This window comes from Salmo salar, chromosome 12 (assembly GCF_965601325.2).
Source record: "Salmo salar chromosome 12, fSalSal1, whole genome shotgun sequence".
Lineage (NCBI taxonomy): Eukaryota > Metazoa > Chordata > Actinopteri > Salmoniformes > Salmonidae > Salmo > Salmo salar.
Window position 1 is genome coordinate 57,556,711 of NC_138302.1, and position 26,532 is coordinate 57,583,242.

At 43.3% G+C, this 26,532-nt stretch overlaps 1 protein-coding gene across 1 annotated transcript in view; it reads left to right on the plus strand.

The window, feature by feature from the left end:
- Positions 1-4,611: 4,611 nt before the first annotated feature.
- The window catches only part of LOC106565094 (contactin-2), a 117,875-nt gene continuing 95,954 nt past the window's right edge, over positions 4,612-26,532 (plus strand). The window contains exon 1 of the mRNA XM_014131780.3: positions 4,612-4,908. The gene's annotated coding sequence lies outside the window, so the exon portion shown is untranslated. The remainder of the gene's footprint in view (positions 4,909-26,532) is intronic.

Here is a 26,532-nt window from a genome sequence, read left to right on the forward strand (position 1 = left end):
AATATCTAATCTATATATGTAAGTACTTTGTAGAAGCACCTTTGATGGTGATTACAGCTTTGAGTCATCTTGCGTCTTTATCAGCTTTGCACATATGGATATGGGGATTTTCTCCCATTTTCCCTTGCATATTTTCTCAAGCTTTGTTAAGTTAGATGGGGAGTTGTGGTAATCAGCAATCTTCAAGTCTTTCCACCGATTTTTAATGGGATTCAAGTCTGGACTTTGGCTGGACCACTCAAAAACTTTAATATTCTTGTTCTGAAGTCATTTAAGCATTGGTTTGGCTGTATGCTTGGGGTCCTGTTTTAAAATAAATCTTTGCCCCAGACTGAAGTCGTTTACAATCTGAAACAGTTTATCATCAAGGAATTGCCTGTATTTGGCTCCATTCACTGTTCTCTCTATCCTTACCAGTCTTAGTCCCTGCCACTGAAAGCATCCCTATAGCATGATGCTGCTACCACCATGCTTCACGGTAGGGGTGATGTTAGACGGGTGATGAACTGTGCCTGGTTTAATACAAACTTCGCGTTCAGGTGAAAGAGCACATTTTTTGTCTCATCATACAACAGAATCTTTTGCCTTATACTCTCAGAGTGTTTCACATGAATTTCTGCAAACTCCAGGTATGCTGTCATCTGCCTTTTTCTCAGGAATAGCTTCCGTCTAGACACTCTCTCATAAAGCCCTGATTGGTGAAGGGTGGTAGAGTCTGTTGTTCTTCTGGCAGGTTCTCCCATCTCAACCACTCTGTAGTTCTGTCAGAGTGGTCATTTGGTTCTTGATCACCTCCCTGACCAAGGTCCTTCTTGCCTGGTTGCTCAGTTTGGTTGGACGGCCAGCTCTAGGCAAGGTCTGGGTAGTCCCATATTTTTTTCCATTTCACAATAATGGAGACCATTGTGCTCCTGGAAACTTTCAACACTAAAAATGGTTGTATACCCTCCCCAGATATACAGTACCTATCAGGTATGAAGGGAGACCAAGATGCAGACCTAGATGCAGACCATAGTTTAATGTTTCAACAGGGGCAGGCAAAAGACAGGTCAGGACAGGCAGGGGTCAGAAAACCAGAGGTCTGGCAATGGTACCGAATGGCAGGCAGGCTCAGGGTCTGGATAATTCAGAGGGGGGCAGCGGTACAGGTCGGCAGGCTCAGGGTCAGGGACTGGCAGAGTGGTCAGGCAGGCGGGCTCAGAGTCAAAACAGGCAAGGGTCAAAAGCGGGAGGGAAAGAAAAGAGAGACTAGAAAAAGCAGGGGGGGGAAATGCTGGTTGACTCGAACAAACAAGACGAACTGTTAACAGACCAACAGAGAACACAGGTATAAATACACAGGGGATGATGGGGAAGATGGGCGACACCTGGAGGGGGGTGGAGACAATCACAGAGACAGGTGAAACAGATCAGGGTGTGACAGTACCAGTCAAAAGTTTGGACACACCTACTCATTCAAGTGTTTTTCTTTATTTTTACTATTTTCTACAATGTAGAATAATAGTGAAGACATCAAAACTTTGAAATGTAGTAACCAAAAGAACGTTAAACAAATACAAATATAGTTTGTATTTGAGATTCTTCAAAGTAGCCACCCTTTGCCTTGATGACAGCTTTGCACACTCTTGGCATTCTCTCAACCAGCTTCATGAGGTAGTCACCTGGAATGCATTCCAATTAACAGGTGTGCCTTGTTAAAAGTTAATTTGTGGATTTTCTTTCCTTCTTAATGCGTTTGAGCCAATCAGTTGTGTTGTGACAAGGTAGGCATTGTATACAGAAGATATCTCTATTTGGTAAAAGACCAAGTCCATATTAAAGAAGAACAGCTCAAATAAGCAAAGAGAATCAACAGTCCATCATTACTTTAAGACACGAAGGTCAGTCAATCTGTAAAATATCAAGAACTTTTAAAGTTTCTTCAAGTGCAGTTGCAAAAACCATCAAGCACTATGATGAAACTGGCTCTCATGAGGACCGCCACAGGAATGGAAGAACCAGAGTTACCTCTGCTGCAGAGGATAAGTTCATTAGAGTTACCAACTGTAGAAATTGTAGCCCAAATAAATGCTTCACAGAGTAAAAGTAACAGATACATTTCAACATCAACTGTTCAGAGGAGACTGCATGAATCAGGTCTTCATGGTCGAATTGCTGCAAAGAAACCACTACTAAAGGACACCTATAAGAAGAAGAGACTTGCTTGGGCCAAGAAACATGAGCAATGGACATTAGACTGGTGGAAAGCTGTCCTTTGGTCTGATGAGTCCAAATTTGAGATTTTTGGTTCCAACCGTCGTGTTTTTTGTGAGACACAGAGTAGATGAACAGATGATCTCTGCATGTGTAGTTCCCACCGTGAAGCATGGAAGAGGAGGTGTGATGGTGTGGGGGTGTTTTTCTGGTGACACTGTCAGTGATGTATTTATAATTCAAGGCACACTTAACCAGCATGGCCACCACAGCATTCTGCAGCAATAAACCATCCAATCTGGTTTGTGCTTAGTGGGACTATAATTTGCTTTTCAACAGGACAATGACCCAACACACCTCCAGGCTGTGTAAGGGCTAGTTGACCAAGAACGAGAGTGATGGAGTGCTGCATCAGATGACCTGGCCTCCACAATCACCCGACCTCAACCCAGTTGAGATGGTTTGGGATTAGTTGGAACGCAGATTGAAGGAAAAGCAGCCAACAAGTGCTCAGCATATGTGGGAACTCCTTCGAGACTGTTGGAAAAGCATTCCAGGTGAATCTGGTTGAGAGAATGCCACGAGTGCGCAAAGCTGTCATCAAGGCAAAGGGTGGCTACTTTGAAGAATCTAAAATCTATAATACATTTTGATTTGTTTAGCACTTATTGGTTACTACATGATTCCATGTGTTATTTCGTAGTTTTGATACCTTCACTATTATTCTACAATGTAGAAAATAGTCCAAATAAATAAAAACCCTTAAATGAGTAGGTGTACAAACTTTTGACTGGTACTGTATGTCTCATCATAATTTTATCCCAGAGATCTACAGACAGTTCCTTGAACTTCATGGTATAGTTTCAGCTCTGACATGCAATGTCAACTGTGGGACCTTATATAGACAGGTGTGTTTCTTTCTAAATCATGTCCAAACAATTGAATTGGCCACGGGTGGACTCCAATGAAGTTGTATTGACATCTTAATGATGATCAAAGGAAATTGGATGTACCTGAGGTCTATTTGGAGTGTCATAGCAAAGGGGTGTGAATACTTCTCAAAATGATATAGTTCTGCATTTAATTGTCAATAAATGTGGAAACATTTCTAAAAACATTTTTTCACTTTGTCATTATGCAGTGTGTCGATGGGTGAAAAAATAAATACATTTTGAATTCAGGCTGTAACAACAAAATGTGGAATAGGTCAAGGGGCATGAATACTTTCCAAATGCACATATTCATATTGTGCGTTTTCTTTTGTCATTAGTACTGTGAGTGTCAGCGCCATATGTGGCCTATTGGCTATGAGCAGGAAGCTCAGGTGTGGGTAGATGAGACCTGGGTGTAATAACGTCTGAGGAAATCATTAAGGAAAGCGCTTGAGTACCCTGTGCGACAGGCAGGTCCCGCTCCTTGATGAGATTGTGTGCATATTGTGGCATGAGATGTTCATTAGTGAGGTGTGAAATGAGGGATGGGAGCATGGGGGAGGGGTGCGCAGCCCACACGTTTGGAGATATGGGGAGGGGGAGAAAAAGGCAGAGAGGGGAGGGAGGGGGAGTCACCAAGGCTACTATTCTAAAATGAGTAGCTGCTGTGTCAGCCTGGTCTCATAGACTAGACATAACATAGTAAATGTAGATCCAGGACATTAAAATGAGTATGATATGCTATGTTTGGTATGGTTACATAACACAGAAGGTTACTTAAATCAAAAATGAAAGGAGGGTAGTTGGTCGGGGTGGATGGGTGGGCATATATAGCGAGAACATCAAGTAGCCAAAGATTGCCTGTTTGAAACTCATCACGGACAACTTTAGCATTTTATCAACTTTGCAACTACTTACTACTTTTTAGCTACTTTGCAACTATTTCGCATGTTAGCTAACCCTTCCCCTAACCCTTTAACCTAACTCCTAACCCAAACCCCTAACCATAACAGGGGCTGCAGCTTGACTCAATTGCGAAGCACAGAACCTCTAGCCTAGCTAACATTAGCCACAAAAAAAATTGAATTTCTAACATATCTTATGTATTGAAAATTTGTAACATATTGTATGAATTGCAATTTGTAATATATCATACAATTCTTAACATATCATACAAAATGGATGATGGACATCCACAAATGAATACTTACCATATGAAACATGATATCATACTAAATAGAGAGAGACAGATTTAGATGTTCCATGTTATGTCTAACCCTATGTCCAGGTTGACTGTGTAGGAGAGGCAGGCAACAAAGGCGAGTGAGATGCACAGGCTGCTGCTGTTTTGTTTTTCTTCATTTCATTTTAAAGGAGGAGCTGAGAACAGAAGGTGAGAGGAGGAGGAGGAAGGTGGGCAGGGAGTACAAGCAGCGAAAGAAAAGCGCCTGCTTTTCGAGAGAGAGAGCATCCTAATAGGACAGGGGCTGCAGCTTGACTAAATTGCTTAGTACAGAAGGGGGAGACAGGAAAAAGGAGTGAGCAACGACAAAAGAAGAGAGAGGGTGGGAGGGGCAACAAAGATCTGTCAGATGAGGCTTGAGACGCTTCTATTTTCTGTGTGGTCTCCTTTATTACAGGGCGTTCTGAAGGGGCAGCATCAGTGTGTCTCTTGCGCATGATCAGCTGTCTACGCACCCCTTCTGCCGGGAGTCAACACATATCTCAACATCTCTCCGCCAGAGACAGAAAGAAAAACACCCGCTCTCCTCCGCTATTTGAGGTAGGTAAACGCGCATTTACATTTTCTTGTCGCACTATCAGATAAGATTTCTGTTTTCTGACCTGTAAAGATTTATGCAGTTTAAAGGTTGTCATTACCTATCGTTAAGGGTTTCAAAAAGCATGATGTTGCTAGAGCAGTTGTTGGGGTTCGACTGTTATGAAAGGGTTCCCATTTTCCGTTTTCATTTCATTAGACGCAACTGTGCATGGGATAGAGATACGCACTTATACACCATTTAGAATGAGGGGCTAAATGTTTCATCTTGTTTTGGGACACATTATGTTTTGGGACACATTATGGATTATACCCATAGTTTGCAGGATCAAACAGGGGCATCCCATCGGGCACAGGCGTCAATTCAATGTATATTCCACGTTGGTACAACGTAATTTAATTCAAGCAGTGTATGTCCAGTGGGATGGTTCATGCTCCATTGACAGACGCCTGATTGGTAAAAAGTAAAACTGTAGGTTGTGTTTCGGGTCTGTTACACCTAAAGTGATAGGCAGCCCAGCTTAGTGGTACAGGGGTAGAGAAACCCCACGGCTGCTCCCGGGGCGCTATTCCGTCAGCCCTACCATCATCATGCGCCGCTGATGAGCACGTTTCGCGGGCAGGTGCGTATGGCTGTCTGCTGGCAGGCTGGTATACCGCGCACAGTGTCTTGCGCGTGCGTGCGTGGGTACACACACACACACACATTAATATGAAGCACCTTCTGACAGTGATGTTTACCTTTAAAGGTCTGCTGAGCAAGAGTAGGAAAGGGCACTTGCAATTTATTGATACATATCATATTACTAATATAATGGTGAAGGACATACGGCATTCAGAAGATACGCATATCTCGCTGTCTTTCTCCCAGATGTTAAAGCACCACTCCAGACAGTTCATGTTGTATGTTAATATTACCCTTTTTATATAAAAGCCTATTCAGCTTTCCATTTATCTGGAGCGACAGCACAGTTAGTGCATAAAAAGTCTCCATTATATCAACAGAACGCCTCTAAAGTAAGTTTTAATAACATGCATAGTACTGTGAATTGATAAAATAGAAACACACAAGTGGAGAGTGGAGGGTGAAGGTGTATGTTTTTGCTTTTTTGATCTGGTCTATTTGGCAAGGCAACACTGTAGCATTGTTGAGCGCAGAAATTGGGAAGGCTGAGAGGCAAGGACAGAGGGATAGAGATGGTAGAGATGGGTCTCTATCACTCTAAATAACCATAATCTAGACATTGTACACCTGTTAAAGTCTTGCATTTTGGTGAGGAGAATGCCCTGGTTATCCTCCAGTTGAGATGTTAGCTACAGAGTGAATATACTTAGCCTTGAGGAGCTCGCTAGTCTTTTTCTCTGTGTTGCTGTAGCAGCAGGGTCCTCCTCCCATGTGAAAGCCAGCAAGGTCACCGCATGTTGTATCACTACCACCTGAATAACGATCAGGGTGAGGCCTGGGAGTGGCCCACACTGTATGGGCAGCCGCTATGCACATTCCCTTTCTTCTTATTTTGCTGATGATATGCTGGGGTTCCTTTCACTTTCAACTTGACAAGGTTAGCCCTCCCTGGATATTCCTTTGGCTGGAGTGTCTGTCTTTCCCCCGTTGCCTGTGTCTGTGTGTCTCAGTGACCCACCGCCAGCTCAAAGACTCCTTCTGCTCCTTATAACGAGGGGCAGACCACAGGGGTCAATCCTCCCTCTGTGTGTGTGTGTGTGTGTGTGTGTGTGTGTGTGTGTGTGTGTGTGTGTGTGTGTGTGTGTGTGTGTGTGTGGTGTGTGTGTTTGGGCATGCATATTCAGTACCAGTCAAAAGTTTGGACACACCTACTCATTCAAGATTTTTCTTAATTTTACTATTTTCTACATTGTAGAATAATAGTGACGACATCAAAACTATGAAATAACACATATGGAATTATGTAGTAACCAAAAAAGTTTCAAACAAATCAAAAAATATTTTATATTTGAGATTCTTCAAAGTAGCCACCCTTTGCCTTGATGACAGCTTTGCACACTCTTGGCATTCTCTCAACCAGCTTCACCTGGAATGCTTTTCCAACAGTCTTGAAGGAGTTCCCACATATGCTGAGCACTTGTTGACTGCTTTTCCTTCACTCTGCGGTTCAACTCATCCCAAACCATCTCAATTGGGTTGAGGTCGGGTGATTGTGGAGGCCAGATCATCTGATGCAGCAATCCATCACACTCGTTCTTGGTCAAATAACCCTTACACAGCCTGGAGGTGTGTTGGGTCAAAATAAATGATAGTCCCACTAAGTGCAAACCAGATGGGATGGCGCATCGCTGCAGAATGTTGTGGTAGCCATACTGGTTAAGTGTGCCTTAATTTCTAAATAAATCACTGACAGTGTCACCAGCAATGCTCCCACACACCATCACACCTCCTCCTCCATGCTTCTCGGTGAGAACCACACTTGCTGAGATCATCCGTTCACCTACTTTGCATCTCACAAAAACACGACGGTTGGAACCAAAAATCTCAAATTTGGACTCATCAGACCAAAGGACAGCTTTCCACCGGTCTAATGTCCATTGCTCGTGTTTCTTTGCCCAACTAAGTCTCTTCTTATTGTTGTCCTTTAGTAGTGTTTTTTTGCAGCAATTTGACCATGAAGGCCTGATTCATGCAGTCTCCTCTGAACAGTTGATGTTGAGATGTGTCTGTTACTTGAACTCTGTGAAGCATTTATTTGGGCTGCAATTTCTGAGGCTGGCAACTCTAATGCACTTATCCTCTGCAGCGGAGGTAACTCTGGGTCTTCCTTTCCTGTGGTGGTCTTCATGTGAGCCAGTTTCATCATAGTGCTTGATGGCTTTCGCGACTGCACTTGAAGAAACTTTCAAAATTCTTGACCTGGCCTTCTGTCATCATGAAGTGCTTTGAGAGACTAGTCAATGATCATATCACCTCTACCTTACCTGTCACCCTAGATCCAATTCAATTTGCTTACTGCCCCAATAGTTCCACAGACGATGCAATCGCCATCTCACTGCACACTGACCTATCCCATCTGGACAAGATGAATACCTATGTAAGAATGCTGTTCATTGACTACATTGACAACACCTACTGTCTTTAACTCTGAATGCTCGGCTATGAAAAATCAATTGACATTTACTCCTGAGGTGATGACCTGTTGCACCCTTTACAACCACTGCAATTATTATTATTATTTGACCTTGCTGGTCATCTATGAACATTTGAACATCTTGGCCATGTACTTTTATAATCTCAACCCGGCACAGCCAGAAGAGGACTGGCCACCCCTCAGAGCCTGGTTCCTCTCTAGGTTTCATCCTAGGTTCCTGCTTTTCTAAAGAGTTTTTCATTGCCACCGTGCTTCTACATCTTCATTGCTTGCTGTTTGGGGTTTTAGGCTGTGTTTCTGTATAGCACTTTGACATCGGCTGATGTAAAAATGGCTTTATAAATACATTTGATTGATTGATTGAATACAGCTCAGTATTCGACACCATAGTACCCTCCAAGCTCATCATTAAGCTTGAGGCCCTGGGTCTCGTCCCCGCCTTGTATAATTGGGTCCTGGTCTTCCTGACAGGCCGCCCCCAGATGGTGAAGGTAGGAAACAACATCTCTACTTCGCTGATCCTCAACACTGGGGCCCCACAAGGGTGCGTGTTCAGCCCCCTCCTGTACTCATTGTTCACCCATGACTGCGTGGCCACACACACCTCCAACTCAATCATAAAGTTTGCAGATGACACAACAGTAGTAGGCTTGATTACCAACAATGACAAGACAGCCTACAGGGAGGAGGTGAGGGCTTTCAGAGTGTGGTGTCAGGAAAATAACCTCTCACTCAACTGGACAGCAGTGGAGAAGGTGGAAAGTTCCTCGGTGTTCATATCACTGACAAACTGAAATGGTCCACCCACACAGACAGCATGGTGAAGAAGGCGGAACAGCGCCTCTTCAACCTCAGGAGGCTGAAGAAATTTGGCTTGTCACCTAAAACCCTCACAAACTTTTACAGATACACAATTGAGAGCATCCTGAGAGCATCCTGGTATGGCAACTGCACCGCCCACAACTGCAGGGCTCTCAAGAGGGTGGTGCGGTCTGCACAACGCATCACCGGAAGCAAACTACCTGCCCTCCAGGACACCTACAGCACCCGATGTCACAGGAAGGCCAAAAAGATAAATCAAGGACAACAACCACCCGAGCCACTGCCTGTTCACCCCGCTATCATCCAGAAGGCGAGGTCAGTACAGGTGCATCAAAGCTGGAACCGAGAGACTGAAAAACAGCTTCTATCTCAAGGCCATATGATTGTTAAACAGCCATCCCTAGCACAGAGAGGCTGCTGCCTATAGATAGATAAATAATGGTTAAATAAAAATGTAATAAAATATACAGACTTGAAATTATTGGCCACTTTAATAAATAGAACACTAGTCACTTTAAAAATGCCACTTTAACAATGTTTACATATCTTGCATTACTCATCTCATATGTATATACTGTATTCTATACAATATTCTGCATCTTAGCCTATGCCGCTCTGACATTGCTCATCTATATATTTATACATTCTTATTCTCTTCCTTTACTTAGATATGTGTGTATAAGGTTTTTTTGTGGAATTGTTTTATATTAGTTGTTAGGTATTGCTGCACTGTCGGAACAAGAAGCATTTTGCTACACTTGCAATAACATCTGCTAGCCATGTGTATGTGACCAATAAAATTTTATTTTATTTTATTTTATTTGAATTGAAATACATTCCAGGTGACAACCTAATGAAACAGGTCGAGAGAATGCCAAGAGTGTGCAAAACTGTCATCAAGGAAAAGGGTGGCTACTTTGAAGAATCTCAAATATATTTGTTTAACACTTTTTTGCTTACTACATTAATCCATGTTTTATTTCATAGTGTTATTCTACAATGTAGAAATGAGTAAAAATAAAGAAAAACCCTTGAATGAGTAGGTGTGTCCAAACTTTTGACTGGTACTGTATGTGTGCATGTTTTACTCAGTGACTCATGGCACCAACCAATAACTTGTGGAGCTGTCAGAACATCTCAGAATCTTAAATCAACATCCAATGGAAGCGAGAGGAATTCTTTGTCTCAGACTGGCAAATAGAATGTTGGTGGAATGCTTTGCTCTGTATGGAACCCTCTCAGATATAGAAATATTAGGCTACAGTAGTACTTCCACAGTATCCTGTGATACCAGACAAACTGTTTGGCTGCATGGTACAATGGTCCCCTTTAGGATCTGAATTATACAATGACTGTTGTAACTGTCCTGGAAATTGTGGACTAGACCAACTAACTCCTTATAGGGGTGTTCACAGCAATGTTTTGAAGGTTCTGGGGGTGATCTGCATCCTACTTCATCTAAATTCTCCAAAGCTCCTCTTTGATAGTCCCTCTAGACCCCTCAATCTCAACACTGAAGCCAATTCCACAGCATTTTTTCATTGTTCCCATCTAATCAGGGACTAATTTAGACCTGGGACACAAGGTGGGTGCAATTAATTATCAGGTAGAAGAGAAATCCAGCAGGCTCCAGACCTCATAGAGTAAGAGTTGAATACCCCTGCTCAAGATGATTCCACTGGACCATCTCTGCCCTGACCTTCTAGTCTCTCATTTTACATTTACATTTTAGTCATTTAGCAGACACTCTTATCCAGAGCAACTTACAGTAGTGAATGCATACATTTTTGAAAATATTTTTGTTAAATAAAATTCTGTACTGGTCCGCCGTCGGAATCGAACCCACAACACTGGCGTTGCAAACACCATGCTCTACCAACTGAGCCACACGGTCTCTGTCTAGAGCGATGACGTCATAGTGTTTAGCTGGGTCGTGTTCAGAAGGCATGGAACGGGAGAACATATTATCAAACTGAGTTACTTCTTATCCAATGAAAACATACAGCACATTTTTAAGTAGCAAAAACTCTCCCTGTCTCTGACTGTCTTTAGCTCTGTCTGTCTGTCGTCCTTTCTCTCTTTCTTGCTCTTTCTCTTTTTCTTTCTCTGCTGTGGTCTCACTTGTAAAATTCCTCTTCTGAACTCCCAACCCCCAGCAGGGGACAGTAGTTTGGTGAGAATGTTCTATCCTGATGACACGCCATCCCTCCCGGTCATCTTATCTCTCCTGCAGAGATGAATGAGTTCAATGGGTCTGATTTCACACACACACACACACACACACACACACACACACCACAAACATTCTTTTCTCATGAAACTATCGTGGTCAGTGTGATAACGTGCATGACTAATAGTTGGAGGGGTGAGACTGTTGAGACTGTGACACTTGTTCTTTCTAGCTCAGTGCAGTAGATAAGGGCTGAGAGTTATGACCCCGGGTGATTAGATGTGACCTCCGTCTGACTGAGCTCTGATCTGGTCTCACACTGCTGGGGAGTTCACACACGTCCCTGTGAATTAACCACCTAAAGCACTCTGCAAATGGATAGCTGAGTGGGAGACAGAGAGCTGAGGTGTGTGTGTGTGTGTGTGTGTGTGTGTGTGTGTGTGTGTGTGTGTGTGTGTGTGTGTGTGTGTGTGTGTGTGTGTGTGTGTGTGTGTGTGTGTGTGTGTCTGCAACCGCACGTGTTAAAATGGGTTTGAAATGTGTGAAAGAAAGAGCAATGTATGTGCTCTTTTTTTTGACACCATAAATGTATGGTGTGTGTTTGTGTGATCTGCTTCACGAATGTGCGCGTGCTTTCCAATGTGTGTGTCAGTCTGAGTGCAGACTGGTTGGCTGGAGGGGTGTGGGAGTACTGGGACTGTCAGGGCAGCAGATAGAAGCCCAGCAGCAGCAGAAGTGCAAATTAAAAGTCAGTGGAGCGCTGTAGGAGAACACGATGCAGACTGCTAATGCTATGTCCCCGCACAGCTAGCCAGCTATTACACTGATAATGTTAGGGCAGCGTAGCTAACTACTACATTGGTAATGTCAGGGCAGCTCTAGCAAGCTAACACCGAGCCATGGCAGGACAGAGCACTGGGTGTTTACAAGGAAAAGAACATGAGGTTTAAGGGAAAGCGGGAAAGAGAGTAAGAGACATACTTAGAAAGAGCAAGGCATAGGCCTAGAGAGAGCGAGAGAGAGAGAAAGAGCGGGACTCAAGGAGAGTGGAAGAGAGGACAACACACAAACAGAGATACTTTAGATAGAGAGAGCAAATATCATTCACCGGTACATCCACACAACACTTGCATAAACAATGCGAGGGCCTTATTACTGTGACACTTTCCGGGAGATATAGTTCAATTGGTACAGTCAGTGCAGTCTCACAACCTTAATGGTCCACCACTGTCTCGCTCAGAGCCAGTGCTGGCTGACCTTGAATCATTTATTTAAAAAATAAATACATATATATATAGCCACCCACGCTGCAGCAGGCAGCCATTCACATCCACACAGGCAACATACTGCATACACACAGTAGGAGGAAGTTACCCCTAAATGCTGATCTAAGGTTGGTTTTGTGTTTGAAGGTGAACATTGGGTGAGGGGAAGCTGAACCTAGATCTGTCTCTTTTTTTTAGCAAGGCTATTCGTTCACACAGGCAACAGATGAGACGTTGAACCAAGGTCCCGACTCAATAGTCATTAAAAACCTGTCACAGGAGTGGGTGTACTAAACCCCAGTGTACTGGTTGGCTCAGTTCCCAACCTGGCAGCTCATACTGCTACACTAACATAATAATGCCCAGCTAGCCCAGCTCCCCTCCCCTGTAACTCTTCTCCAGATCATTGCTGTGCTCTCAGTGAGCTTACCTGTGAAGGGAAGTTCAATGGCAGTAGGCTAGACACACAGCCTCATTAAACTTTAACTGTTTCAGAGAGGGCCTCTGCTACATCACCAAAGTTAGGCTGCACCTCTTAAAGCTTTTTTGGGAGCGAGTAACCTTTAGAGATTATATTTCTCATTTCATTTGACACAGCTTTTGCCTCACGGAATCCAACTGGGGTTTCCCTAAAACCAAGGAAAGCCATTTGAATAATGGATACAGCTAATGCTTTTTGAGGTATTGGGCAGAAATAAAATGATGTACTTATTTCTAAAGGACATTGCGCTGAGTTGGGGTTTGGGGGCCTTGGCACCAGAACTATGAAAATGTAAAGTAAGTAAGATTTCCCTAGATGAGAAGAAATGTCCCTGAAACGATTGTGCATTGTGAATATGATCTATGGTCATTATAATTTGTGGAGGTTTTAGATGACTGACAATTGCAGGCCAGATTTGTATTTTGAGTGCCTGCTAATCAATCAGCCATCCAAAACATGGCGTGCAGCTATTCGTTTGCAGATCATTTTTGAGGACTCAGATTTTTCCGCTCTCTTTCCCTCCTTCTCATGTCCTTCAGTACATTTCCCCTTTCTTCCCTAAGCCTGTTAGTCTTCCACCCTGAACACTGATGTTTAAATCTCTGCCTGCCTTTCTTCCTCCTTGCTGAGGCATGAGCTGTTCTTCTGAATGATCTCTTATTCTAACCCAGCCAGCCTGTGCTTCTGATAGCCGTAACAAAGCACTTAGCATCAGCTCACTTCAATCAGACCTCATTTACTGTATCTCAAAGCTGCAGCTCTTCATGTGTGTCTGTTAGAGCTGAGAGGCCCTATAGAACACTGGGCTCTGTCGCTCCAGATGGAAAACTGCCTACTGCCTGATATAACTCCATCTCATTTGGGAAGTGATTGTTAGTTACAGTAGCTAGTTGCTACCTCCGTCCGAGATGACCATATCTGTATTCAATAGGGAATCTCAAATTATTTCAAGGTTGATCCACACAACACTTTCTCCAACACTATGCCCACCACACAGACAGATTTTTCTACAGTATTAAATACAGCACCTATGAAAAACGTTCTAGCTCGGCCAAGACACATGTAACACATCTTACAGCGACGTGCAGTCAGGGTAGGCAGGGTAGGCAGTGCTTACCCTGTGATAATCTAATAAAGAAAGATGTTATGAAAAAAAACGAATTAAAGAAAAGATATATATAAAATAGTTTTTCACAATGCTTCTGGTGTTTTTTATGCCAAAATCTAAAAATGTGTTGAAACGGCATTAAAACCTCAGGAAAGGTGCTAGGGTATTCATGCCTTTCATTCCATCCATTCAAAGCCACCGCAATCTTTGACGTGCGCAGCCTTTCCTGACTCCAGTCAATGTTAATGGACAGGGTCAGCATAGGCATTGCTGCTTTGCCTTGCTTGAAGTAGCTTAAATTGAGCCGATTTCATATTTTGTGCATGCCTATAGCCTAAACATGTTGTGTGGGTATTGCCCTTGCGAAAGCTGTGCACATTTGGGTGTGTCTACATAATTTGGAGCTCGCAACCCCCCTTGAACTGAACAAAATTGGCGAGCAAAAACAACCTGTTACCAGACTAATGGTGACTATTGCACTTTTTTTTATGTGGCTGGATCAGCTTTAATATTGCGGATAGATTGTAGCTTCCATCAATGTAATTGTCTGCGTCATTTCCAATCCCTCAAATATTTTTGGGGTAAATATATATATATATATTTACATATACAGTTGAAGTCGGAAGTTTACATACACCTTAGCCAAATACATTTAAACTCAAGTTTTTCACAATTTCTGACATTTAATCCAAGGAAAATTCCTTGTCTTAGGTCAGTTAGGATCACCACTTTATTTTAAGAATGTGAAATGTCAGAATAATAGTAGAGAGAATAATTTATTTCAGCTTTTATTTCTTTCATCACATTCCCAGTGGGTCAGAAGTGTACATACACTCAATTAGTATTTGGTAGCATTGCCTTTAAACTGTTTAACTTGGGTCAAACGTTTCGGGTAGCCTTCCACAAGCTTCCCACAATAAGTTGAGTGAATTTTGCCCATTCCTCCTGACAGAGCTGGTGTAACTGAGTCAGGTTTGTAGGCCTTCTTGCTCGCACACGCTTTTTCAGTTCTGCCCACAAATTGTCCATAGTATTGAGGTCAGGGCTTTGTGATGGCCACTCCAATACCTTGACTTTGTTGTCCTTAAGCCATTTTGCCACAACTTTGGAAGTATGCTTGGGGTCATTGTCCATTTGGAAGACCTATTTGCGACCAAGCTTTAACTTCCTGACTGATGTCTTGAGATGTTGCTTCAATATATCCAAATCATTTTCTTACCTCATGATGCCATCGAGTTTGTGAAGTGCAACAGTCCCTCCTGCAGCAAAGCACCCCTAAAACATGATGCTGCCACCCCCGTGCTTCACGGTTGGGATGATGTTCTTCGGCTTGCAAGCCTCCCCCTTTTTCCTCCAAACATAACGATGGTCATTATGGCCAAACAGTTCAATTTTTGTTTCATCAGACCAGAGGATATTTCTCCAAAAAGTACGATCTTTGTCCCCATGTGCAGTTGCAAACCGTAGTCTGGCTTTTTATGGTGGTTTTGGAGCAGTGGCTTCTTCCTTGCTGAGCTGACTTTCAGGTTAAGTCGATATAGATAGATTTGTACCTGTTTCCTCCAGAATCTTCACAAGGTCCTTTGCTGTTGTTCTGGGATTGATTTGCACTTTTCGCACCAAAGTACGTTCATCTCTAGGAGATGGAACGCGTCTCCTCCTGAGCGGTATGACGGCTGCGTGGTCCCATGGTGTTTATACTTGCATACTATTGATTGTACAGATGAACGTGGTACCTTCAGCCGATTGGAAATTGCTCCCATGGATGAACCAGACTTGTGGAGGTCTACCATTTTCTGATGTCTTGGCTGATTTCTTTAGATTTTCCCATGATGTCAAGCAAAGAGGCACTGAGTTTGAAGGTAGGCCTTGAAATACATCCACACGTACACCTCCAATTGACTCAAATGATGTCAATTAGCCTATCAGAAGCTTATAAAGCCATGACATCATTTTCTGGAATTTTCCAAGCTGTTTAAAGGCACAGTCCACTTAGTGTATGTACATTTCTGACCCACTGGAATTGTGAAACAGTTAATTATAAGTGAAATAATCTGTCTGTAAACAAATGTTGGAAACATTTCTTGTGTCATGCACAAAGTAGATGTCCTAACCGACTTGCCAAAACTATAGTTTGTTAACAAGAAATTTGTGGAGTGGTTGAAAAACGAGTTTTAATGACTCCAACCTAAGTGTATGTAAACTTCCGAATTCAACTGTATACACACATATATACTTACATGGTACTGTTCAGAAGTTTGGTGTCACTTACAAATATCCTTGCTTTTGAAAGAAAATCACATTTTTTGTCCATTAAAATAACATCAAATTGATCAGAAATACAGTATAGACATTGTTAATGTTGTAAATGACTATTGTAGCTGGAAACGGCAGATTCTTTCATGGAATATCTACATAGGTGTACATTGGCCCATTATCAGCAACCATCACTCATGTGTTCCAATGGCACACTATGTTAGCTAATACAAGTTTATCATTTTAAAAGGCTAATTAATCATTAGAAAACCCTTTTGCAATTATGTTAGCACAGCTGAAAATGGTTGTTCTGATTAAAGAAGCAATAAAACTGGCCTCCTTTGGACTAGTTGAGTATCTGGAGCATCAGCATATGTGGGTTCGATTACAGGCTCAAAATGGCCAGACACAAAGCACTTTCTTCTGAAACTCGTCAGTCTATTCTTGTTCTGAGAAATGAAGGCTATTCCATGTGAGAATATCTCATACAAGATCTCCTACAATGCTGTGTACTACTCCGCTTTGAACTACCCCCTTCAAAAAACTGTGCAAACTGGCTCTAACCAGAAGAGAAAGAGGAGTGGGAGGCCCCTGTGCACAACTGAGCAAGAGGACAAGTAAATTAGAGTGTCTAGTTGAGAAACAGACGCCTCACAAGTCCTCAACTGGCAGTTTCATTAAAAAGTACCCACAAAACATCAGTCTCAACGTCGACAGTGAGAGGCTACTCCGAGGTGCTGGCCCTCTAGGCATAGTTCCTCTGTCCAGTGTCTGTGTTCTTTTGCCCTTCTTAATCTTTTTGTTTTATTGATCTGACTGAGATGGCGTTTTCTTTGCAACTCTACCTAGAAGGCCAGCATTCCGGAGTTGCCTCTTCACTGTTGACGTTGAGACTTACTTCAAATCAAATCAAAGTTTACTTACAGGCTTTAACCAACTGTGCTATTTTTAAGTAAAAAAATAGGTATTAGGTGAACAATAGATAAGTAAAGAAATTAACCTCTCCAGCGTCTCATCCCGTCAGCGGGATCAAAATCCAGCGAAAAATCATATCGCCAATTAGCATTAAAAAAATCATAATTTAAAAAAAAATTTTTTATATATATATATTTTTTTTATAGATACACCTCTCCGGAATCGACCCACGTCGTCCGATTTCAAAAAGGTTTTACAGGAAAAGCAAATCATTAGATTATGTTAGATGAGTCCATCGTAAAAAGCAGCTTCATAGCCATTTTCCGACCAACCACTTGCATCACATATAATCAAAAAACAGCTAAATGCAGCACTAACATTTTACAAACTTCATCAGATGACACACCTATGACATCATGTTATACAATGCATGCATTCTTTTGTTCAATAAAGGTCATATTTATATATAAAAACAGCATTTTACATCGGCGTCTGACGTTGACTAAATAATTTCCCCTCAAATGCGTCCCGGTAAACAATGCTACAATTCCCTAAATTACTATCCGATAACGATTTTTTAAATTTATATTGTCAATCTAACATTTATAGATGAATATCTCTTGAGAACACCTGTCATACCAGATTTTAAATTAACTTTACTGGGTAATCACACTTTGCGATAAAAGGAGATGCGATACTCAGAAAATGAGCTAATATACAGAGCTCGGCGCCATCTTGGCACAATCGCATGTCACATCTCATCTTGTATAATATTGTCAATAATCGCCTACCTTTAGTTGTCTTCATCAGAAAGCATCCCAGGTCCACAACAGATGTATTTTCGGTCGAAAAAGTCCATACTTCACGTTCCATTAGCCTGCTGTTGGTAGCGCGTCCTAGGGCTCTCTCCAAGCGCAGGGCTGAAGTTCCGGATAAAATGAGATTCTCCCGCCTGTAGGTTCGTTCAAACATGTCAAACGTTGTAAAACATTAATCTTCAGGGCCTGTAACACCAAGAGAGCCAATAAGATTCGAGGGGGATGATTTCATTGCCTTTAAAACCGTTTCCAAAGGTGGGGGTAGACATGGCCGCCGGCGTCATAATGGTGATGGCCCATCCCCTGTGACCAATTTCCAATGACTCTCATTCACTGAGTTTCGACTGTATAAGGCTCAAACCACTGTGAAAAGACTGGCGACATCTAGTGGAAGCAATAGGAAGTGCTCACTGAACCATGGTTAACGGTGTGATTTATAGGGAAAGATGAGAAGTCGAGTCCACAATTCTGAATTCCACTTCCTGTTTCAATCGGTCTCGGGGTTTTGACTGCCATTTGAGTTCTGTTATACTCACAGACACCATTCAAACAGTTTTAGAAACTTTAGGGTGTTTTCTATCCATATATAATAAGTATATGCATGCCCTAGCTTCTGAGTTTGATTAGTAGGCCGTTGAAAATGGGAACGATTTTTTTTCAAAATGCGCTGTGGCGCCCCCTATCCTAGGGTATCCTCAAGAGGTTTTAAACAACACTAAAAAGACAGTGAAAAATAACAGTAGCAAGGCTATAACAGTAGTGAGGCTATATACAGGCACTGGCTAATTGAGGTAGTATGTACATGTAGGTTTGGTTAAAGTGAGTATGCATATATGCTCCATATACTCTACTATTCTAAAGAAGGCCAGTTTTAATGCTTCTTTAATCAGAACGACCGTTTTCAGCTGTGCTAACATAATTGCAAAAGGGTTTTCTAATGATCAATTAGCTTTTAAAATTATAAACTTGGATTAGCTAACACAACGTGCCATTGGAACACAGGAGTGGCGGTTGCTGATAATGGGCCTCTGTACGCCTATGTAGATATTCCATAAAAAATCTGCCATTTCCAGCCACAAGTCATTTACAACATTAACAGTGTCTACACAGTATTTTAGATCAATTTGATGTTATTTTAATGGACTAAAAAATGGATTTTCTTTCAAAAACAAACTTTTGAACAGTAGTTTATATAAACATGCATACATATACATACATAAACACACACATATTGTAAGAACCGTCGCTGGAGTAGAGAAGTAGATACGGGGAGTCAACAGTAAATGAGGAACAGACATCGAACAGGACAAAGACAGCGTCAGAACCGGGTATACAAAGACATATGAACATTAATGCAGAAGCGGGGAACGGATCTGGGGAACATACAGATATAGGGGAAGTAATAAAACAGGTGATTGAGTCCAGGTGAGTCCAATGAATCGCTTATGCGCGTGAGGAGGGAAGACAGGTGTGCGTAGTGATGGTGGCAGGAGTGCGTAATGCAGGGCAGCCTGGCGCCCTCGAGCGCCAGGGGGAGAGAGCAGGAGCAGGCGTGACACAGACATACATATCTTTTTAAAATATAGTTTCCTTTATTATTCCCCGAAAACCCTACCACCCCTCCCCTAATTGGAGTAAACAAATAAACTATACCTCTAAGGCTTCTACTTCCAGCTTATACATACTATATACATTTTACGGACACAATCTATTTTACAATGGTTATATTTTGTTTGTTTTTAGTCCTGGCCTTCCTCTATTTCTGATGTCCATTCAGTTTGATTTCTATTTGCCATATATTTGTAACTGTGCTATTTCACAAAAGTTCTGAACCTATATACATTTTACAGACCCAGTATGTTTTACATTTGTTATCTTGTTGTTATTAGTCCCACCGTTCAGCTCCATTCAACCCCTCCCATCTATCTCTTAACACCATCCATATTGGATTTCTATTTGCCATATATTTTTCAACTGTGCTGTGATGCTTCACAAAAGATCTGAACCTTTCTATTCTCATAGTTTCTACAGATTGTAAATTAAAGATAAACATTTTTGCTAAGATATTATTATATTATTTATCGATTGAATATGACTTTTCAAATCACCCAATATTGCCATCTGCAGCGTTAGCTCTAGGTAAATGTTGCAATTCTTCAGCCATTCCTGGACCTGTGACCAAAAACGAGCTACATATGGACAGCACCAAAATAAATTATCTAATGACTCTCCCTCCTCGCAGCAAAATCTGCAGAGCTGGGAAAGTTGTATCCCCCATATCCTCTTAGTGCATGGATCCCACTAGCGTGATCAAATTCGACAACATCCGGTGAAATCAGATGCGCGCCAAATTCAAAATACAAAATCGTATTGTTAAACATTCATGAAAATACAAGTGTCATACATGATTCTTTAGCTTAGAATCTTGGTAATCGATTCGCGTTGTCCGATTTACAATAGGCTTTACGGCGAAAGCATAGCATTCGATTATCTGAGGACAGCGCCAGGGGCGAAAATCTGATATCAACTTTGGAGGGGACAATTACATTACATTTTCTCAAGAGCAATTCCTGAGGGGGACACCAAAAGTAGTGCTGTAACACATAGCCTACATTGTAATATGGTAAATGTATATTGAGGAACCAAAGAAATAAGGTGTTTGCTGTACTCCTAACTACCGGTACCCAAAACTACACAACTAATCACAACAGCAATACCATTGCCTTTAACAAATCTTAGTTCAGTCACCAGTTTAAGTTGAGAGTGGGGGTATCCATGGCATTTTCCAATTATGTTCCTATTTTACAAGTAAAAAAAATTGAGAACCTTTCATAATGTTGCCAAACAAAGACTCAACAAACTTACCTGAGACTCCCTGTCTCTGCCAGTCTGTCCCTGCATATCTGTCCCCAACTCTGCTGTCTGTGTGCCATCTGTTGCCTGCTCTGCCTAATGACATCATTGTGAAACATTTCCATTAGAATTTCATTTCTTTCTTATGAACATTTTATCAACTAGTCTTTGAGATATTAGGCTACTAGGGTTCTTACTTTGCGTTTTGGTGTACTGAAAAATACTGTCTTTTTTCTGCCATTTTTCTAGCTGGTTGGCTACACACACACACAGTATGTAGGTTGTTTACAGTAGGAGATGGGCTTCTATCATCTTATCTTCTATCATTCTATATGGGCTTCGATCTAAAAGGTAGCTAGCAAATGTGAAACGGATTGCAGTGACAAGAGTTGACAGCTGTATGCGTTCACCATTTACACAACATATGCTGCAACCTTTTGTCATTTTAATCGTTTGTTTCATATTGGCTGGCTTCTAACAATAGCTGAATTTGCAAAGCTAGCGAGCACCAATTCAGTGGTGTTTGCTATAATCTTTGCTACCCGGGTTAAATAAAGGTGAAATAAAATATATAAATAAAAGTTCCCTTGCGACAATTTAGCTATTGCAACGAGACCATTAAATATATTTAAAACAATGGTAGAAGAGAGTGTAGTTCTGTTCAGTTTATCGCTAACCTTATCACAGGGACTTTGAAGCACTAACTTAGCTAGCTCTGCATATTCAGCTAGTGTGTGTGCGCGATTGACTGGATTAACCTCACGTCAGTTACGTGCATTGAGTGCCTTTCAGACAGTAGATACGACCTCTACGTTACCTTGCAAGCTAAGGAACTGGCAGTGGATCAAACCATTGTGAGGCAAAGGGTGGGGGGGTCGCAATCTTTTGAAACTTAAAAACGAGCTATTAAGTGTCTATAATCAGCACAATTGCTTTCATTGCGTATTATTAATATTATTTAAATTACATAGTTATGTTTCAGTAATATATTGGGGGGGGACAAATCATATTTTTCCCAGGATGGGGGGGTCATGTCCCCCCCGTCCCCCCCGGGATTTCCGCCCCTGGACAGCGCCCCACAACAACATATGTTTTCAAACCAGCACAGGCGTCACAAAATCATAAATAGCGATAATGTATCCCCCATATATAAAACATTATACTGGTTGCAAGCATTTTGTATATTCATTTAAATAAAAAAATTCTAAGTTTTGAATCCGACGTTGTTTTGCGTGTCAATTCATAAACCATGTGCCATGGAATCGGTACATTGAAAATCTCTTCCCAACTATTTTGCAATCTATATAGCACAGCTGTCAATGTGTTGGTCCTTAAATTAAACTGGTATTTATTTTTTATTTATCACAATTTTCTTTAACCAATTTTGGTCTTTAATGTAGGACTGACAGCCAAGTTCCTTACATTTTCCCCTTCCACTTTCCTCTTTCATTTTTGCGGTAATGCTGCAATTTGTTGGTTGTAATTTTGGGTAGAGCAGACCTTTCCATATATTTGTGTTAGCTGCATGTTTGACATAACTCCACCAGTCCTATTTATGATATAATTCATAAAGATTATACCTTTTTTATACATTTAATTAAAAAAATATTTTTTGGATCAATTAGTATAATATTTGTTGTATTATTAGTTCTGGTCTTTTCTGGTGACTGAAATTTCAACCAACTTTCTATGGCTTAACATTATTTTGGAGATTATTTAATTTAAAATAACCGAAACTGAGCAGTTGTAATGTGAATAAAGGGAAAAAGGCCATTCTTGAACATGGGGTGTGTCACGGTTGTCGTCGGTAATGGAGGACCAAAACGCAGCAGGTATGTGTATGCTCATCGTGTGTATTTATTTACAAACTAAATGAACACCAAAACAACAAAACGACACGAACTCACGAACAACAACAAAACAGTCTGGCAAGGCACAAGGCTAAACTCAGAACAATCTCCCACAATTAAACAGACAAACACACCCAACTAATATAGGACTTCCAATCAAAGGCAACACCACACAGCTGCCTTCAATTGGAAGTCCACCCCAATTAACTCTACATAGAAATAGACTACCTAGACTAAACATAGAATTACATAAACATAGATCATAAACCAAAAACCCGGAAATACTAAATCAAACGCCCTTTTACCAAAACACCACCCCGAACCACGTAAAACAAATACCCTCTGCCACGTCCTGACCAAACTACAATAACAATTAACCCTTATACTGGCCAGGACGTGACAGTACCCCCCCCCCCCCCTTAAAGGTGCTAACCCCGGAAGCACCTTAAAAAACAAAAAACAAAAAAAACAACAACCCCAAACAACAAAACAAAAATTCCCCTCTACTAAAGGGAGGGAAGGGAGGGTGGCTGCCGTCAACGACGGCACTGTGCTACACCCCCCCTCCCCTACCCACCTATATCTGGAGGTGGCTCCGGTTCTGGCCGTTCCAGGCAGTCGGGCCACTCTGGCAGCTCGGGGCAGTCTGGCCGCTCGGGGCAGTCTGGCCGCTCGGGGTAGTCTGGCCGCTCGGGGCAGTCTGGCCGCTCGGGGCAGTCTGGCCAGTCTGGCCGCTCGGGGCAGTCTGGCCAGTCTGGCAGCTCGGGGCAGTCTGGCCAGTCTGGCAGCTCGGGGCAGTCTGGCCAGTCTGGCAACTCGGGGCAGTCTGGCCAGTCTGGCAACTCGGGGCAGTCTGGCCACTCTGGCAACTCGGGGCAGTCTGGCCACTCTGGCCACTCTGCAGTCTGGCCACTCTGGCAACTCGGGGCAGTCTGGCCACTCTGGCAACTCGGGGCAGTCTGGCCACTCTGGCAACTCGGGGCAGTCTGGCCACTCTGGCAACTCGGTGCAGTCTGGCCACTCTGGCAACTCGGGGCAGTCTGGCCACTCTGGCAACTCGGGCAGTCTGGCCACTCTGGCAGTTCCGGGCAGTCCGGCCACTCCGGCAGTTCCGGGCAGTCCGGCCACTCCGGCAGTTCCGGGCAGTCCGGCCACTCCGGCAGTTCCGGGCAGTCCGGCCACTCCGGCAGTTCCGGGCAGTCCGGCCACTCCGGCAGTTCCGGGCAGTCTGGCCACTCCGGCAGTTCCGGGCAGTCTGGCCACTCCGGCAGTTCCGGGCAGTCTGGCCACTCCGGCAGTTCCGGGCAGTCTGGCCACTCTGGCAGTTCCGGGCAGTCTGGCCACTCTGGCGGCTTCTGACTAGCGGGCGGCTCTGGCGGCTTCTGACTAGCGGGCGGCTCTGGCGGCTCCTGACTGGCGGGTGGCTCTGGCGACTGTTGACTGGCGGGCAGCTCTGGTGACTGTTGACTGGCGGGCAGCTCTGGTGACTGTTGACTGGCGGGCAGCTCTGGTGACTGTTGACTGGTGGGCAGCTCTGGTGACTGTTGACTGGCGGGCAGCTCTGGTAACTGTTGACTGGCGGGCAGCTCTGGTGACTTTTGACTGGCGGGCAGCTCTGGTGACTTTTGACTGGCGGGCAGCTCTGGTGACTTTTGACTGGCGGGCAGCTCTGGTGACTTTTGACTGGCGGGCAGCTCTGGTGACTGTTGACTGGCGGGCAGCTCTGGTGACTGTTGACTGGCGGGCAGCTCTGGTGACTGTTGACTGGCGGGCAGCTCTGGCGACTTTAGACTGGCGAGGCTGGGTTTATGCACTAGATGCCTGATGCGTGGTGCTGGTACTGGATATGTCAGCTGTGAAACACACACCTTAGGGCTAGTGCGTGGAGCGGGAACAGGACGTACTGGACTGGGCTGACGCACTATAATCCTGGTGCGTGGTGCTGGTACCGGATATGCCAGCTTGTGAACACGCACCTCTAGGCTAGTGCGTGGAGCGGGAACAGGACGAGTCGGACTGGGCTGACGCACTTCCGGGTCCGCACGAGAGACAGGAGCTGGAAACCCAGGGCTATGGAGGCGCACAGGCGGTCTTGATCTTACCTCCTGCACAACCCGTCCTGGCTGGATGGAACTAGTAGCCCTGCACGAGCGGGGTGCTTGTACAGGGCGGACTGGGTTGTGCAGGGGCCTGATGGTAGCCGTGCGTAGAGCAGGAGTTGGGTAGCCTGGTCCTCGGAGGCGTACCGGCGACCAGATGCGCTGCGCAGGCATCCTCCTACCAGGCTGGAGGCCCGCTCTAGCACGCCACCTGCGAGGGGCTGGAATAACGCGCACCGGACTGTGCGTGCGTATGGGTGTGAGAGTGCGCTCCTCAGCGAAACATGGCGCTCTCCACCTCATACGCTCCTCCATATAACCACGGGTAGCTGGCTTCCGGCTCTTCCTAGACCTAGCCAAACTACCCGTGTGCCCCCCCCCCCAATACATTTCTTGGGGGTGCCTCTCGTGCTTCTCCCTCAGCGCGTCCAAGGCCTCGTACCTCCGCCTCTCTGCCTTGGCTGCCTCAATTTCCTCCCGTGGGCGATGGTACTCCCCAGCCTGGTGCCAAGGTCCAGCCCCGTCCAGAACTTCCTCCCAGGTCCATCTCTCCCGCCAGTCAAACTCGAAATCCCTTTTCTTCTGCTGCTTGGTCCTTAGTTGGTGGGAGATTCTGTCACGGTTGTCGTCGAAAAGCTATTTTAGATTGTAGCTAAATTAGCTAAATGCAGCACTAACCTTTGATGATCTTCATCAGATGACACTCCTACGACATTATGTTATACAATACATGCATGTTTTGTTCAATCAAGTTCATATTTATATCAAAAACCAGCTTTTTACATTAGCATGTGACGTTCAGAACTAGCATTCCCACCGAACACTTCCGGTGAATTTACTAAATTACTCACGATAAACGTTCACAAAAAACATAACAATTATTTTAAGAATTATAGATACAGAACTCCTTTAAGCAATCGCGGTGTCTGATTTTAAAATAGCTTTTCGGTGAAAGCACATTTTGCAATATTCTGAGTAGATAGCCCGGCCATCACAGGCTAGCTATTTTGACACCCACCAAGTTTGGCCCTCACCAAACTCAGATTTACTATAAGAAAAATTGGATTACCTTTGCTGTTCTTCGTCAGAATGCACTCCCAGGACTTCTACTTCAACAACAAATGTTGGTTTGGTTCCAAATAATCCATAGTTATATCCAAATAGCGGCGTTTTGTTTGTGCGTTCAAGACACTATCCGAAGGGTGACGCGCCCGCGCATATCGTGACAAAAAATTTCAAAATATTCCATTACCGTACTTCGAAGCATGTCAAACGCTGTTTAAAATCAATTTTTATGTGATTTTTCTCAGAAAATAGCGATAATATTCCGACCGGGAGTCGTTGTTTTCGTTCAAAGACTGAAAATGTAAAATGGACTCTTCACGTGCACGCGCGCACCCGTCTCATTGTTCTCAGATCGACCACTATCCAAATGCGTTACTGTTTTTCAGCCATGGACTGCAAAGTCATCATTCAACGGTCTGGCGCCTTCTGAGAGCCTTAGAAAGTGGCATGTTACAGCAGATATCCTCTGTTTTCAATAAAGAGGCTAAAGAAGGCCAAGAAATGGTCAGAGAGGGCACTTCCTGTTTGGAATCTTCTCAGGTTTTGGCCTGCCATATGAGTTCTGTTATACTCACAGACACCATACAAACAGTTTTAGAAACTTTAGGGTGTTTTCTATCCAAATCAAACAATTATATGCATATTCTAGTTTCTGGGCAGGAGTAATAAACAGATTAAATCGGGTACGTTTTTTATCCGGCCGTGAAAATACTGCCCCCTATCCATAACAGGTTAATCTAACTGCGTTGTCATTTTATGAAACTTCAAAGTGTTGTCGATCCAATGCTACCAATTATATGCATGTC